Source organism: Lissotriton vulgaris, unplaced genomic scaffold, assembly GCF_964263255.1.
Source record: "Lissotriton vulgaris unplaced genomic scaffold, aLisVul1.2 SCAFFOLD_1174, whole genome shotgun sequence".
NCBI lineage: Eukaryota > Metazoa > Chordata > Amphibia > Caudata > Salamandridae > Lissotriton > Lissotriton vulgaris.
This window is the reverse complement of record NW_028249365.1, coordinates 367,294-384,190: the sequence shown is the minus strand read 5'-3', so window position 1 is coordinate 384,190 and position 16,897 is coordinate 367,294. Positions and strand designations below refer to the sequence as shown.

General features: G+C 47.8%; 1 pseudogene across 1 annotated transcript in view; it reads left to right on the top strand.

Annotated features, from left to right (window-relative positions):
- LOC147663586 (mitochondrial amidoxime-reducing component 1-like) overlaps positions 1-16,897 on the top strand; it is a 322,187-nt pseudogene that overhangs the window by 210,424 nt on the left and 94,866 nt on the right. Inside the window, exon 3 of the transcript XR_015305283.1 lies at positions 10,621-10,786. The product of XR_015305283.1 is annotated as a mitochondrial amidoxime-reducing component 1-like (transcript). The remainder of the gene's footprint in view (positions 1-10,620; positions 10,787-16,897) is intronic.

Genomic DNA, 16,897 nt, shown 5'->3' with positions numbered 1-16,897 from the left:
GGGAATAGATTTAATTTACTATCCAACACCTTCCCTACTATCCACAGGGACTGGAGTTGGAATAGTAAATTAAACTATTCACTATCCTGCACCCCTCAACACTATGCGTTGTAAAGGCATGCGTTGTAAAAGTTGTGATGTAAAAGCATGCGTGTTAAAAGCATGCGTTGTAATGTCATACATCCGAACGAGGAGGATGTGTCATGCAGCAAGCAAGGTAAGTGACTATTTCTTTTTATTTATTTTTGTATATAGTCGCCTAGCATGCGTGCACCCACCCACCCACCACACATTTGCCTACCCTACCACTCTCCGTTGTTGCCAGCTATTGCTGCTCTCACATATTTAACCTCATTTACATGCTTGACATTCTAAGCGAGGATTTGGGATTGCCTAACTCAGCTTCCATGAACTACAGTTCTTGTATCTTTTCTCAAGGTATTTTTCAAGAAAATTGTGCCCTTGCTGGACTATTTAAGTTTCGGTTTCTATCATGCATGATGTTTTTGTGCAAACTGTCTATAGAAAGCCCATGTAAAGGGGCATGCTGCAAGGGGATACTTTGACGCTTTGCATTATTTTTTTCAAAACTTCATGTAGGCTTGAAATCATTTTCTTTCACACATACATAAGTGTACCTTCAACAATGAACGTGGATTACTAACCATGAAACATGTATTAACTGCGATAATAGAATGGATGTGGAGTCCTAGCCATTCTAGAATGCTGATTGAATGCAATTGGAGCTTTTTTGAAGGAGATGATGTCCTGAGAGGCTCTACATGGGTATACAAATTGATGCCCATGCTGTGGCAGCAGGTCAGGTAAAGAAAAGTTGTCAGTGGTCGCTGGCAATGGGTTGTCTGTCTCAGGCTGGAGATTTAAATGGTGACCAGGCTGAGAACCAAAGAGTAACATGCTAATGCTGCCAGCATCAACCTAAAAAAAAGCAAAAAATTCTGAAAGGAAGACGCCCTCCATATAATGCTCCGGGAAGTCCCAACAAGTCAGAAGTCTCTGGTGCCCAGCATCAATTGCCAAGATATCTGACCTCTGCCCTTGGGGTGCAACTTGTAAAGTGTTCTAAGCCTTTTCTGATGAAGGAGAAGCAAATTGTAAAATCATGAAAATCTCTAGCTGGGCTGCACTGAAGGCATATACAAGCTTCCTACCGCTGGATGGTGTGTTCTTGATTGTTCTATTATTTTGTTTTGCAACTGTTTAGCTAGAGGTTTAACGCAGAAGAACAGTATACACTAACATTCAAAATGGGTATTGATATTACATGCATGCTACAGCATTTTATTGACAATGTATACATCACAGTTGCAAGATGAAAGTTAATGAGCACAAGCAAATGAGGAGAAAGAACAAATGGGAATAGGATAGAGTTTAAAGGAAAACCCCATAGGTCAATGTTCTGAAGGGGTGCTATGAAGACCTTAAGAGGTGCTAGATAGGCGTTGTCAGTAGCCTGTAGGGATGCAGCTCTAGAAAGGCATTCATGGTCCTATAGGGCCATGAAGGACTTCAGCAGATCTTTCTAGCTCCTAGGGTCTAAAGCTTAGATGTCCTGGTAAACTTTCCTTTCCAGCTTGTCCGGGCCTGTTGTCCAATGTTCTAATAACATGCCACAAACACGCCCAGAGTTCTTGTTTGGTGTAAACCACAACGCTGACAGTTCTTTGTTCTCCTCCTCCTTGAGTTCGCCTCACACCCTCTTTCGCTGTTGACACACAGTGTGCTGCTCGGAAGTCCTCCCCTCTGTCACACATGCCCAGGGGCAAGGCTTTGGTTTGAGGAGCCTGCACATCTTGCTGGCGAGTATTGTCATCCTCGCTCTGCCGCGGCGAGCCCCTCTAGCCTCTCCGTATAGGCTTGCTGCAGTGCAAGGTACGGGGGCTGAAAGGCTGCTTGCTCCGCCTTCCTTCAAGTAGCGGTCTGCCCTTCAGCACCTTAACGCAGGTGGTGCACTCGGTAGCGCCACCACTCACGCGACAAATATTTAAAGAAACCTCCGATTGTCTGGGACTGCCGGCCACCCCCGCCATATCATGCCAACAACAGTAAACAAAACTTATAACTGAAGAAACAAAATTATTTGGAAGGCAGGGGGTCTCGCGACCCCGCGGCCGTATTTATTAAAATATAGAACAAATCAAAAATTAAATAAAATCACATTATTTACATAATTATTAAATGCAAAATTCAGACATTAGATTTACAGCGAGTTAGACAGGTATGATGGGCTAACCTTAACACATGACTAATACAGCGTGTTTCCTAACCGAATCTAACATCCTACATATCAATTTTGCATTCTAATAATTTCTGGTCCTACGGCAAGGTCGTTAACTGGTGTCAGATCCTTTACCCAGCTACGCCCTCACGTCTGAGTGCGCATGCGCGACAAGGGCCCGGTTACCGGGAGAGTACGTACCTCTCCTGGTTACCCTCGTACGCACCGTGAACTCCATTTAACCATAACAGGAGGGCCCTTACACTCGCGCCATTTGATGACGTCATAGTGTATGTGCGGGATGGCTACCAGCCTGAGGAGAGCGTGACTCCCTCCCCCGCACACTTCCAAGCAAGCGGATATCCTGCTCCTGAAGTTCTGGGAGAGACCAATGGCCCCTCCCCCTGGGCGACCCCATTCAATGAATGGTGCTGCCCCCTAAGGACCTTAAATTGCTGCTCACCGATTATGACCTTACCGCCACAGGCCAGCATAGTTGACCGAGTATCTGCCCCCCCCCCCAACTGCCTACACTGAAAGGTCATATCTTCCTAATAAAACCTTCTACCCCTGCTAGTATGTTCCCTATCAATAGGGCATTCCCTGACAGAGAAATGGACCACATCCGGCAAGTAGAAGCAACCCCTCCAACCATGGCCAACTATTGTTTGTCAGCAGCTCACTGCCTGTCCCCTTCAAGTGAACCCCACCCTGCTAATCGAAATTGTCCCTCTCAGATGCACCCATGTGGAATATACTGCAATTGAGGTGTTTGAAATAATTTCTCAATCCAAGTGTTGATCCTCTTTACCGAGTGATTCTTTACCGAGTGATTCAGCGCACTAACAGAGTCCACCCCCCCTTTACTGCAGCCTAGGAAACAACTGAGACCCCCTATGGTGCAGTCTGGGTTTATATTTTGCTAACCTGAGATTATCCCTTCCACCAGGACCCCCTTGCCCAGTTAAACAAAATCGTTGCTACCCGCATGTCAGATAATGACTGAGGGTGGTGGGGTGTGCCTATCGAGAACCTCGCCCTCCCCACTTGGACGGACAGACCCCATCTTTGGGGTCCCTCTAGTTGCTGTGAACGGGGGTATCCTGGCCCTAGACGTGTATACCATACCTACCTCAGTTTCCCTTTTCAAATTGCAGGGTCTAAAGCTGAGGCTGGTCTACTCATAGGCACTTAACACCCCCTCTCGGTGCCGCTACCTGGCCTCCGGCGTCCGCATCATGGTGCAGCGGACTTTACACTTCCCACGTCAATGCTAATTGCTGTTGATGCAACACTGTCATTGTTAGGCTAAGCCCTGCGCCAGCCTACCTTCTTATCATGGAGCCTCCTAACCCCGCACAGTGTTATTTATGAAAAAAGGCGCCTGCGAGCCCAGGCGCCCCCCTAGCCGTATCCATTTCCCAACGAGGGTGATGTTGTTACGCCCCCTCCGTGATTTGTGTTCCTGGTCAAACTGTGATGGCATACACCTGACATGCATTGCCCTGCCCCTGGCAACCCAAATGAGTGACCATCACACACTACAATTATGATACATGGGTAGCACCTTTACCCGCCGGCACCGCTTTAACCGTTGAAATGACCGCTCATCACACTTGATCTTTTCTTTGACACTCCCGATCCAGGTGTAACGATCCTCTTGGCTGTCCACCTCTTGCAGTTGTGGTGTGGAGCCCTTCCCAGGTATCAACCATGGGTCCGGTCTGAAATAAAATGAAAAAACAAACACAGACGATTACAGCCCGATTCATCAAGCCGAAATCGGCTCGCGAAGGGCCAGAGTCTGAGATTCTGGCCCTTTGCGAGCGCTATTTTTGCATTTGGGATTCGTCATCCCAAATGCAAAAATCGGTAATAGCGATTTCGCTATTTTGCAAGGAATTACATTTAAGTAATCTCTATTTGAGATTCCTTAAATGCAATTCATCATTCATTTAAAATTTGCGAATTCGCAATTTCGGCCTGCTATTTACCGCGAGGTCAAACCTCGTGGTAAATAGCGAAAACTCAGAAAAATGCTTATAAAAGCATTTTTTTGAGTTGCATGTTGCACACACACATGTCCTTTGGACATGTGTGTGCGCAACACCTGTTTAAATTAGCATTTAAGGGGTGCTACAGGGTGTCCTCTGGACACCCCTGGCACCCTTTAAATCGCTATCTTATTTGCGATTAGCTAATTGCTAATCGAAAATAAGGAATACTCCCCATTCATTCCTATGGGCCTTTTGGCCCATAGGAATGAATGGGGAGTTATTCCTTATTTTCGATTAGCAATTTGCTAATCGCAAATAAGGAATCTGTAGGAATCGCAAAAAATGTTGCTATTCCTACATGAATCCCGTTTTGCGAGTCTGGAATAGCGATTCCTTATAATTCGCTATTTCAGACACTCAAAACCTCCCAATGATGAATCAGGCTGATAGTGCTTCTGGCTTCCGGATGAAAGATACAGTACACATGCCCGTACTATGTTGTTCTCACACACTAAGCCTTAGCTAAGGTCTGCCCCCGGATGCATTTCCATCCAACCTGCAACCGCCAGTGTGTCGCATAGCATCCGTCTTGTGCCACCTGCGGAACATTTATATTAGGGCTACCGTAAGGGTGCCTGGTAGTATGACCTTCATGAAAGCCTAGACCTGTAGTCCACAGTGAATGCAATTGCCCATCCATGATTACTTCAGGACAATACACAGTGTGAAATGCCGTGCAATAGTGCTGTATGGTTAGGTAAGGTTTCTGGCTTCCTAACGAAAGCTGCCCCACACATGTCTGCATTCATCGTCCTCATATGCTAAGCCTTAGCTGAGATTAACCCCAGATGCATTTCCCTCATTACTCGCCACTGCGAGTGGTCAGCATAGCATCAGTTTGTGACACATGTAGCGCATGTAACTCAATGCTACCGTGGGGTGCCTATTAGTATAACCTTGCCTAAGAATAAACCTGTAGGCTACAGTGAATGCCATAGCCCCTCCATGATTACTTACTGTCAATACCAAAGCACACTACCAGCACATGGAGCCTAGGGCTTTAAACACCGGCCCCCATTGCCTATGTGATGCCTCAACTGGGCGCCGGGACACCTTTGAAGGTATGACAACAGGGGCCAGGGTGTGTAGGAATATCAGGACCCCAAGAAAGAGGTCATTAGGGTGGGGACGTTCCCACGCTTGTTGTAACTATCAGTTCGGTTGATGCCATTGATAGTAGTTCTAAAATGAGATGGACTTGTGAGATAAAAGCTTTTCCTCCGAGTGGGTCCCCATGTGTCACTACCTTGGGTGATTCCTGGTGGCCCCAGCAGTTCTACAGGCTCTAGGCCTTGTCTGTATGTCAGTCATGGTTCTTATACCACTTTCTTGATATATGGTTTGGTACGCCCCTAGGGCTCAACGTATATTGTGCTAATTTACTGTGTGTTAAATAAGTTTACTGACTGTAATTTGTTGCCTCTCGCCTCGCAAAGGGACTAGAGGTAGTGTGGTTCACTGGTTAGAGGCGGCAGACCCGAGAGCAGAGGACGGCCCGGGACCAGGGTTCGATTCCCGGCGCGGCAGGTTTCTGGACCAGGGTCAGCGGACTCGATAATTCTCTCGCCTCGGTGCCCACTCTGATCAGCGATCACACTCGGCAACTCTGGGCATTAGCTTGCCTCATCCTCACTAACGGCCCCACCAGACCGCCGGGGATGCCTGGTCTCACCCTGGAGATACCCACTAAGGGACCATCTCTCAGGGAAGCCAGGAAGGGTTTCGCAGCGGTCGAAGCGCCTTGGGACCCTCCGGGTAAGTAGTGCGCTATATAAATGCCTATACATACATACAGAGGGATGTGTTTAGAATAAATAGATATAATTTATATACACCTGGTGTGGTTCTCTTTTCAATTACACATTCATGAGATTATAGACTGGTAAAACAAGCTGCTTTACATTCCTTAGGCTGCTCTCCACAGCTACCACTAGGATCGCTTTCTAATAAGGTTGTCTTTAACCTACCATCAATAAGGGTCGTTTGGACTGGTGCAATGTGCCCACTAGAATAGTAGACAGCATATGCCAGGCAACTTTCTCACACTACGCTCACATAATTTCCCCAAAGAACAAATGACACCAATTCCACAAGCACCTCAATGGCTACCTGATCTGGCTAGATGATCAAAGTTTAAGGCAATCTGCACCATCTACATAGCATCCCAAGGAAAAGGAGTACCACTACAAACAAAATGTAAGCAATGCAGACAAAAACAGGGCTCTTCGCTCAGGGGTAGCACCTCAGATCCTCAAATCAGGTTTCAATAAGAAATCCACTGGAGGATTCACTTTCTTGGTCCAAGCGGCCAAGCCCTGGACGTCCTTGCCAGAAGATTTGTTGCATTCAGTAATGCATAAAGTTCAGAAGAGAAGAGAAAATTTGGATGTTCATGAGATAACCATGTGACGCACCCACCATAGGAATGAGCAATAATTCAAATATCAATACAAGAGCCGTCTTGAGCTCTGGGCCCGTCCCAGCTAGTAGACGAAGCAAGAAAACAAACACAGGGACTTGCTCCTGTTGTTGTTTCTAAAAATCCAATAAACTAACACTTCACAGCAGAATGCTATTCCATACTGATGAGAAGGGGGGCCTAAATGACAGTCCCTACCCATAGATCAACATCATAGTATATGTCTGCGCTACCTCCTTCTTACAACCGCATGAGGAAGGCGAGGAACTTAACATTTCAATGGTCCTCCTTGTCTCAATCTATTATAATCTCGGTGATATCACATACCAAATTGCTACTGGATCTCAATTGTTAAGAGGAAAGAATCCTGGCAATTTAAGGACACTGATACAATTAATAACTCAATAGCATTTAAGCAGGTTTTCTATGACTAGAGAGCTGGTACCAGCTGGTCACAGAAGGAAACTAACATAGTCCATCATGCAAGTTTTGGGGATAGACTTTATAGGAGGCCGAACAGGAGGCAGGAAATTATTTCCAAAGTGTCCGCGTGTCGACAAATGAATCGTAACTCGGAACTCTCCTGTGGTCCCATGTAGAGTGTCCGTGCAAGCACGGATACTCTGCATGGAAGCACAGGAGGATTCTGGCCATCACTAATACACAATTGCACTGGATCTCCTCCCTTTTTCTTTTAAGGAAGGAATGGGATTTATAGAATTTGTAGTTGACATCTGTCTGAAATTGAAACTCCCCAGATGGAAATATTTTGCCAGAGTTCCAGTGCTCCATCATGATGTGCTGCAATTGGTTGGCCATGATACGCAGCAGTGTGCTGTTCAGACTATCCACATGATGACAGACATGTGGGCCAGTTGTTAAGCAACTGATTAAATGTGTATCACTGCACACTAGATCTTTTTTGTGGGGGTTAGGCAACAGCTATCGGCAGGTCTCAACACTGGAGAACGTTTTAAGGGTATTCAGCGGCATGAAACAGTAGCGATGTTCATCATGAAATAATCCCATACAGCTATAAATTTCTTGGAAGAATTTAAAGCAAGGTGCTTGAATGATTTCAACCCAGAGGTCTCAGAATTGGATTTCTTGCCACAGACAATGGCTGTAATATAGTCAAGGCCATTTCCGATGGTGTATATTTCAGGGTCCTGTGTATGAGGCATTTTATCAATCCGATTGTGCAGGACTTTCTCAACAAAGACGACAGCAACATGCTAGCCACCTGCTGAAGAATCTGTACTCATTTCTGTCATTCTTTTAAAGCCTGGAAACAGTTAAGGATCCTTCAGGGTGCTAATAGAATACCAGTTAAATCCCTCAACCAGGAGGTGACAGGTGGCAACACATTGGAACTAGACCTACTACATTCTGCAACATCTGTTTGAGCAGACAAATCACAGACATTCAAAGAGGAGGGGCCGCAACTGGAAAAGCATGACAAGGGAGGTGGACAAATGGGGGTCAGTCAAGTGTCTGACACAAAAGCTACTTCCTTTTTTACGGTTTTCTACAGGAAGTCAGCAAGGAGAACAGTACGACGAACCAAGCAATCCCATTGTTGCATCTGCTACAGGACCGGATGAAAAGAGTGACAGAATGGCCGAAATAGCATATCAGTTGTTTCAGAGCTTAATCCTTAGTTTGGCTGTTAATTCGAAGCTTCAAAAAGAGATTGCGTCCTTCAAAGAGTACATATGTGCCACAATACTTGATCCAATGTACAAAAGAATACTGGCCACTTTAATTCCTTTTTCAGAAGGGGATGTTTCACTTTCCAGGAACTGGATTGTCGATCAAGCGAGACCTGGAGGAGGAACGGCTGGAAGTTAGAGGCCTGGGCAGCCTTTAACCTCCAGAGAGGGCAGTGCTTTTGTCTCATGGCCTTTTTTTTAATAGAAAACTGGCCAACTCAGTAACCCAGGGAACTGGGCTGGACAATAACTAAACAATAAACTGGTCCCTATGGAGGTAGTGTATCTCTTGACTACCATGGCAATAATGTTATTTTAGGGACAGTAGATAAAACCTCTCAAATGAGTAAGTTTTAGTGATGCATTTTAGTGCATTTATTTTTACATATCTACTTGATGAATATAGTGATAAATTCACACAGTATAATATAGAACTTGCACAAGGCGCTACTAAAGAGTAACAGTGCAGCAAGAGTGATATATAGTGATTTAAAAGTGCATTTGTGCTATGTACAACATATATACATGTGGCTGATAGGGACCCTAGATTGTTTTGAAGTCCACACCCATGAAACAAGTGTTGACATCCACCATCAAGATTCTTAAAAACACAGTCCAGATATGTTATTTGTCGATAGTTCGAATCCTAAACATAGGCATTTAGAGCAGGGTCATCATCAGGACGAGAATTATCTAAACTGATACACCAAAGGATTGGGGCATAAATTCCTTCACTCAAATAAATGTCAGACAGTTTGTCCTGAACCAACTTCAAATTAGATATTTGACATGCCCTAAATTACTTAGGTCATTGAAATTCACATATGTGTAGAAGCTGGATATGACAGTATGCCATTGTTGAACCTACAATAGGGATGTATTTAATCCAGGAGGCCAGGCATGGGCAACGTTTGATTAGCATTTATACAAGCCGAATAGAGAGCTGGTCTTGAAAGGGGGCCTCTCCCTTCACTTCGGATGAATAATGCAGCCATTGCTCTTGCTGTTTTAAAATTTTAGACCTGATACCATCCCATGCTAGTTTTCATGAAGCAATTTGCCTCTTGTTTAAATGTATTTCCATTGTAGGTGCAACAATGGAATACTGTCAATTCCAGCTATACCGTTTTTGAATACCTTGAGTGTGCAAACTAAATTTAGAAGTGGTCCTTAGGAACTTTGTGACACTTGTACATATATGTCAAAGAAATTTAGGGCATGCCAAAAATCTAATTTGAAGCGAACTTGTACTGCATTGGGGGCAGCGCATTCACGTGAAATACCGAGCGCCTGCTTTGAAGCCGCTCGGAGTTTCACTGTGCAGGCTGCAACCCGCCTGCACTTTTAAAGGGGAAGAGACATTCCCTTGCAGGCGAGTGCAGTCAGTGACTAGACCCGCCTATAAGTGGATTTCTGGGGGTTCAAAGGACCCCGTTTCCCCCCTCCAGAGGGCTGCGCTCAGGGAGCGCACTGACAGTGCGCCATCTTTTAGGTGGAGCACTGTCAGTGCGCCTCCTGAGGGCTTCTTTGCCTCGTTGGAAATATGGCACGGGCACAGAGGCAAAGGGAGTCCCCCATTTGCATGGGGCACACCCCCATGGCCATGATGGAATGTCCCTTTGAAGATAGCGCTGGCGCTTTATGTGCACCAGCGCCATTGGTTTTACAAACGGGCCACACAAGCGTCTGCTGCCCCTTATGTAATACCAAAGTGCCTTGAGGTGTGCAAAGCGGGTGCAAATGCCTGCTGCGCCCCTAGGCACTCTATGTAATATGGCCCCTGGAGTCTGTCATGGCTTTCTATTTCATCTCATACCCTTGCCCATACTTCTTTTTGGAGAACCTATCCTGGTTCTGAACTCCCTCCACACCAACACTGCAGATTGGTGTCCTGTTCAGCCAGTGAATAACTTTGCAATGGGCCTGTGCCCCACCCTCAATGATTGGTTGTTGGAGTTTCAATTGAGCACAACTGTCATCAGGATGGACACTCCCTTCTTGGTGGGTAAATATTTTTGTCAGACATGTTGAATGAAGTGAACAAAGATTTTTTGTCAGATGTAATATAGTCACTATTGCAAAATGTCAGTTCCTTTTGAGTGTACTAAGCATGCACATACATTTGACACAAGCATCTAATGCCTGTTTCTTCAAACTCTAAATTCACACATCTATGCTAATTATGTCTTTCAGGATGAATGGCCGTAATGTGCAGGGTAAAGACTGTGGAGATGAGACTGCCCGCTGGATTAATGCCTTTGTGCAAGGCGCAGAGCCCTATAGATTGGTGCATTTTGAGAATCACATGAAGCTGAGAAACTCAAAAGAAGAGTTTGCCCTCTACCATCGAAACGATCAGGTGATGCCTTGATTTTTAAGACATAGATTGTGATAAACATTTGTTGGTTGCTTAGTGCAATCTGGTTAGATTCTATATAGACTGGAATGTTAGTCATTGTGTTGTAATCACCATGGTTACTGTTATATGGCCGGGATGCCCGTCACCCCCTCCCAACACAATCCCCAAGGATGGGTAGTCAGACGCAGGCTTGAACTTTTGGAAGGCGGGAGGGAGTCACCCTCCCGGCCGTATTTATTAAAATATGAAACAAAATTTAAAACATTAAATAAAAGTTTCATAATCATGTACAATTTTACATTTATTCCATTTCGATGAAGACATGTTCTTTGGCTAACCTTAACAGATCTCTAATACAAAGGTTTCCTAGCCGAGTCTAACATCCTGCAAATGCATACATTCTAAATTAAAATTGTACATCCTAGCATTAAGGGCCAACGGCAAGGTCTTAACCGGTGTCAGATCCCTACTACCAAACTCTCGCCCTCACGGTGTGAGTGGCGCATGCGCAGAGGACTGTACCCTCATTGCCAACTGTAATTTCCCTTGTCGTGGTGGGGGCCCCCTTTCCACTCGACGCCATCTTAAAGGTCGTCCGAGTTCCCGTGTGAGGTATCTGTAGGAAGGACAGCGTGGACTCCCCCCCCATCCCCACACTCTCTATACGCTGTCGTGGATATCCGGCCCCCGGGAAATTAGTAGGCGGGGCATATAGCCACCTCCTCCCCTGGGAGGGGCCTATGGCCGTCTCCCCTTAGGCGACCCATCCTTAGTGGGTGCTGCCTCCCCGTGGGAGGAGCTAATGGCCGCCTCCCCCCGGGCGCTCCCATCCCTTCTGGGTGGCGCCCCCCTCTAGGGACCTTGAAATTACTGCTCACCGATCATGACCTTACCGCCCGACCAAAAAATAAATACGACAGTTGTTTACCTACTAAGGAAGGAAGACATTCCGCATACTAAATTGTATCAAGACTGTTTACTCCTAAAAGAAAAAACAGTATCCTACAGACAGAAGTCATATCCTCAACTAAAACATTCCTTTACTTTTCTACAAAGGAAAAAAGGGGCTAATTCAGCAAATCTTTATTACAAAACAAATATTGCCATAAGGGGCTGGTGGGTGGGTCAAAATTGCTGCTTGTTCCATCGAGGGCTCACGAGCAACGAGTGGGTGCAGCCTTCATAGCACAGGAACAAGAGGATGCTTCTTCGGATTCCCTCTCTATTTATTCTTCTGCGGGAGGGCGTGTACCCTCCTCCGGTACGCCTACTGGGCGTGGTCATCGGTGTAGGTGTCTAGGACAACCCCTCTTGGGCGGGAAAAGGCGCGCCCCAGCTACGCCGCTTCGGGCATACCAGCCGGGACACGCCCCCCGCCCAAAATGGTTTCCCGGGAGGATCGGGGCACCCAACCATACGTTCGGGGGGACCGAGTGGTCGCCCCTTTCCATATGGCCGGGATGCCCGTCACCCCCTCCCAACACAATCCCCAAGGATGGGTAGTCAGACGCAGGCTTGCACTTTTGGAAGGCGGGAGGGAGTCACCCTCCCGGCCGTATTTATTAAAATATGAAACAAAATTTAAAACATTAAATAAAAGTTTCATAATCATGTACAATTTTACATTTATTCCATTTCGATGAAGACATGTTCTTTGGCTAACCTTAACAGATCTCTAATACAAAGGTTTCCTAGCCGAGTCTAACATCCTGCAAATGCATACATTCTAAATTAAAATTGTACATCCTAGCATTAAGGGCCAACGGCAAGGTCTTAACCGGTGTCAGATCCCTACTACCAAACTCTCGCCCTCACGGTGTGAGTGGCGCATGCGCAGAGGACTGTACCCTCATTGCCAACTGTAATTTCCCTTGGCGTGGTGGGGGCCCCCTTTCCACTCGACGCCATCTTAAAGGTCGTCCGAGTTCCCGTGTGAGGTATCTGTAGGAAGGACAGCGTGGACTCCCCCCCCATCCCCACACTCTCTATCCGCTGTCGCGGATATCCGTCCCCCGGGAAATTAGTAGGGGGGGCATATAGCCGCCTCCTCCCCTGGGAGGGGCCTATGGCCGTCTCCCCTTAGGCGACCCATCCTTAGTGGGTGCCGCTTCCCCGTGGGAAGGGCCAATGGCCGCCTCCCCCCGGGCGCTCCCATCCATTCTGGGTGGCGCCCCCTCTAGGGACCTTGAAATTACTGCTCACCGATCATGACCTTACCGCCACAGGCCGGATAGTTGACTGACTATCCGGCCCCCCCAACTCCTCCTAAAGGTCATGCTTCCTCAAACCCCTTAGCCATGCTATGAAGTCTCCTATGAGTAAATCATTCCCCTCCCGGGACAGGTGAACCCCATCATTGAGATACATGTGATCACCCCGAATACACCCATGAGGAATGCTATGCAACTGCGCAGAGCGAAACAATTTACCAATTTTATTGTTTACCCTCTTCACCGAATGGTTTAGTGCTGACACCGAAAGGCCCCCCCGCCATACCTTCCTGGGAATCATGTGGGACCAGGCAATCGTGCACCCCGGTACTCTTTTCGACAGCCAGCTAACAGCAGCCAAAACTTGTTCAAACAACACTCGTCTACCCAGTGTCACCATGTCATTGCCCCCCAGGTGTACTATGACCACAGATGGCGGTGACCTTTGCCGCCCTAAGAGACCCTCAACGAATGACTCGAATTGGTCAATACAGAGCCCACTCTTCCCATGGAAGGCCACTCTGTACCCGTATTCCCCAGCTGCGCGAGTCGCGTCACCTGCTTTGAATATGTCCGCGGCGCGCCTCACGTATGAGTGGCCCATGACCCATACTACTCTCTCTCTAGACGGTGATCCATGACCGCTGGTCTCCAGGTACTGGGTCGACAGCAAATTCCGCCCCGCGTGACAGGCTCGCGAAACTGTAATTCCAACAAAAGACAAGAAGCGTGAGTGCATGTCATTGACTTTACAACATGTGCAATCGCACATACCTTCTGAAGCAATTCGAGGACCATCGTCCCAATTGTTTCACTTCATCCGCACTCTGACCCCTGGCTGTAGCCTCAGTAGCAGCCCCTATCCTAAATGAGTGGGTCCCAAAATCTCCCGGGTCCATGCCCGCAGCAGCGATTGTCAGTGCTAACACCCTCTGGAACTGAAACCTCGTCAGTGGGGTGCCATCATTGTGCCTCAGCAAACTCCCCCCCCATGTAGCCGCCCTTAGTGCCAAGTATTCCTCTATACACATTATCGGGCACGTGGGGGACCCTCGCACGCGCTGCACAACAACACTATTTCCCGTAGCCCCCTGGTCGGTCTTGGACCTGGCTATCGTGATTACCATCGAATCACCCCTACTTAGGACGTGATCCCTGCACAAGCCTCCCTCAACGTCTTTCTTATTCCTTGCGACCAGTTCGCTCACCCGCATAGCCCCATGGAATGCTAATGCGAAAGCTGCGCGGAACAGAACTGCTTCGTACTGGGAAGAGCATGTCTCGACTAGTTTCACCATGAGTATGGACAACCTATCTAAGCCAATCGGGTGCCTCTCATCTTGCTTGCGACCCTCGAGGCGCTGCCAGCCGCGAAGGGCTTTTTTCACCAAAAAGGAACCCGTTGGGTCTTTTATGCCATGCACCTGCGCCATGAATGAAATGGCCGCTCTATGCCTATTGGCCGTTGACGCTGATCGGCCCTCTCTGTGTAGTGCTACCAAGAACCCCAGGAAGGATTCCTCCTGACCCCAGTTCTGATTCTCTGTCGGACCCAAAAATGTGCAATAGGAACGAAACGCTCCTTCGTATGCTTTCCTCGTCCTGGGGGCTAAGCTTGCTGCCACAAGGTCTTGTAATCTGGGGCACCGATTAGCCAAAGTGTTTCGGGGAATGGTGCCGCCACTAGGTCCGCTGTAGGTAGATAACCCCTGAACGCCTGCATATGTGAACGAGAGAGTGCATCAGCCACATGATTCAGTACGCCCGGCACATGTTTCGCCCTGAACTGTACATTCAGTCTCATGCAAAGCAGCAAACTTCTTTCAACAATCTCAAGATCCATTTGCAGCGTGCTGCCTGTTGGTTAATGCATTCAACAACCGACATATTATCAGACCAAAATACCACAGAGCGGTCTCTGAACTCGTCTGGCCATGCCATCAGAGCAACAAAAATAGGGAATAGCTCCAGGAATCCAATGTTACTTGTGAGACCGCTGGAGTGCCACCACGCCGGCCATGTTTGCGCCGACCATCGGTTACCAAAAATGGCGCCAAATCCCACGCTCCCCGCCGAGTCAGTCCACAAACCTAGCTCGTCTGAAGACGCTGGCGGCTTGCTCCATACTACTTGACCGTTGAAGTCTGCCAGAAATGCCAACCAAATGCGCATATCCTGGCGAACCTCTGCAGACAGTCTCATACGGTGGTGTCCTTCTTTGAGACCAGCCATAGCTTGTGCAATAGAGCGTGAGAAGGGGCGGGCCATTGGTATAACTCTCAAGGCAAAGTTAAGCTGACCCACTGTTTGCTGTAACTGGTGCAGGGTCACTTTCTCCTTACTAAGGCGTAGCTTCAGGGAAGCCCTAAATTTGGCTACCTTTCCCACTGGCAAACGGAAACATCCCTCCACAGAATCAAGCTCAATCCCCAGAAACTCCAGTGAAGTAGATGGTCCAACCGTCTAACCTGGTGCCAATGGGACTCCAAACTCCCTCATGAGGATGCAAAAGTCCTGTAGCGTCTGCGCACATTTTGTGTCGCCGGCCGCTCCTAAGAACAGGAAGTCGTCTAGATAATGCATAACATGCCTATGCCCTGTGGCCTGAATGCCCACTCTAAAAAACTGCTGAATTTTTCAAAATAGGCACAAGAAATGGAGCAACCCATCGGCATGCATTTATCCATGTAACAACTCCCTTGGAATGCAAAACCTAGCAAGCGCTGATCCTGTGGGTGTACCGGGAGCAACCGGAACGCCGATTCGATATCCGATTTCGCCATCAGCGCCCCGGGGCCCATTTAACATGGCAACGGCATCAGCGAAAGATGCGTACCGCACCGAACAAACTTCTGGGTCAATGGCCTCGTTCACCGAGAAACCCCTTGGAGCAGACAGGTTATGGATAAGCCTAAACTCCCCCGGGTCTTTCTTCGGGACCACCCCTAACGGGGAACAGATGAAATCCGCCACCGGTGGGCGATGAAAAGGCCCTGCCACTCACCCTAAGCTGACTTCTTTCGCAATCTTTCTCTCTACCACACTTGGATTATGCTGCGCCGATAACTGGTTTTTACAAAAGGAGTCCCCTCGAAAATCCCCCGCCGGGATGTGGAAGCCGTGCAAGAATCCCTTCCTCAACACCCCAGCGGAGACATAATCAGGGTATTTGTTTAACCAAGGAGTCATAGCCATGAGATCAACGGGTGTAGGCAATTGGTCAAAACGATCTACCTCACTCCTGCTTGGACCCTCCCTTTCCTCCCGCCCCGTTATTTTTCGATCTACATGAACTCTCCGGGTGTGAGGAATTCCCACAGCCCGCACACACATGCTTGAACCTACATGTTCCTTGCGGTCTGTTACAGTTGCCTCGATTGAAGCCCCAACAGACCCCCCGCTTTCCACCATTCCCGCCGGTCTTCGGCTGGTGATCGCCCCGGCGCCTGCTCGAAAGAGCACCGCGGGCTTTTAGCGGGAGACCCCTGATCCACTCCCGCCCGGCGAGGATGTACCTGCCGCCCCCGGCAGGAGCTGCTTATGCCATGAGACCGAGTCGAGGCAGTCCCATGTCAGAGAGGCATCATATTCTTTCGCTTTTCGGAATTTCATGTCGTAACCTTTCCATTCCTCTCCCTCATACATTGCATAGAAATCCATAATACGAGTTTGATAGCAAGACAGTTCAGTTAATACCTCGGGTTTACGTTCCCCCATAACTGCAGTAAATATTGCAAATGCCTTTGCCCAATTCGTTATCGTTTCATCCACCCTGAACTCCGCCATCTTGGCGCGCCACACGCTCGGGTGCCACAAATCCTTCTGGGTTTTAGCATATTCCATCTCGCGATGGTCAGTTAATAACGAAAACATATTGACATACTTGTCTCCCCATATCAAC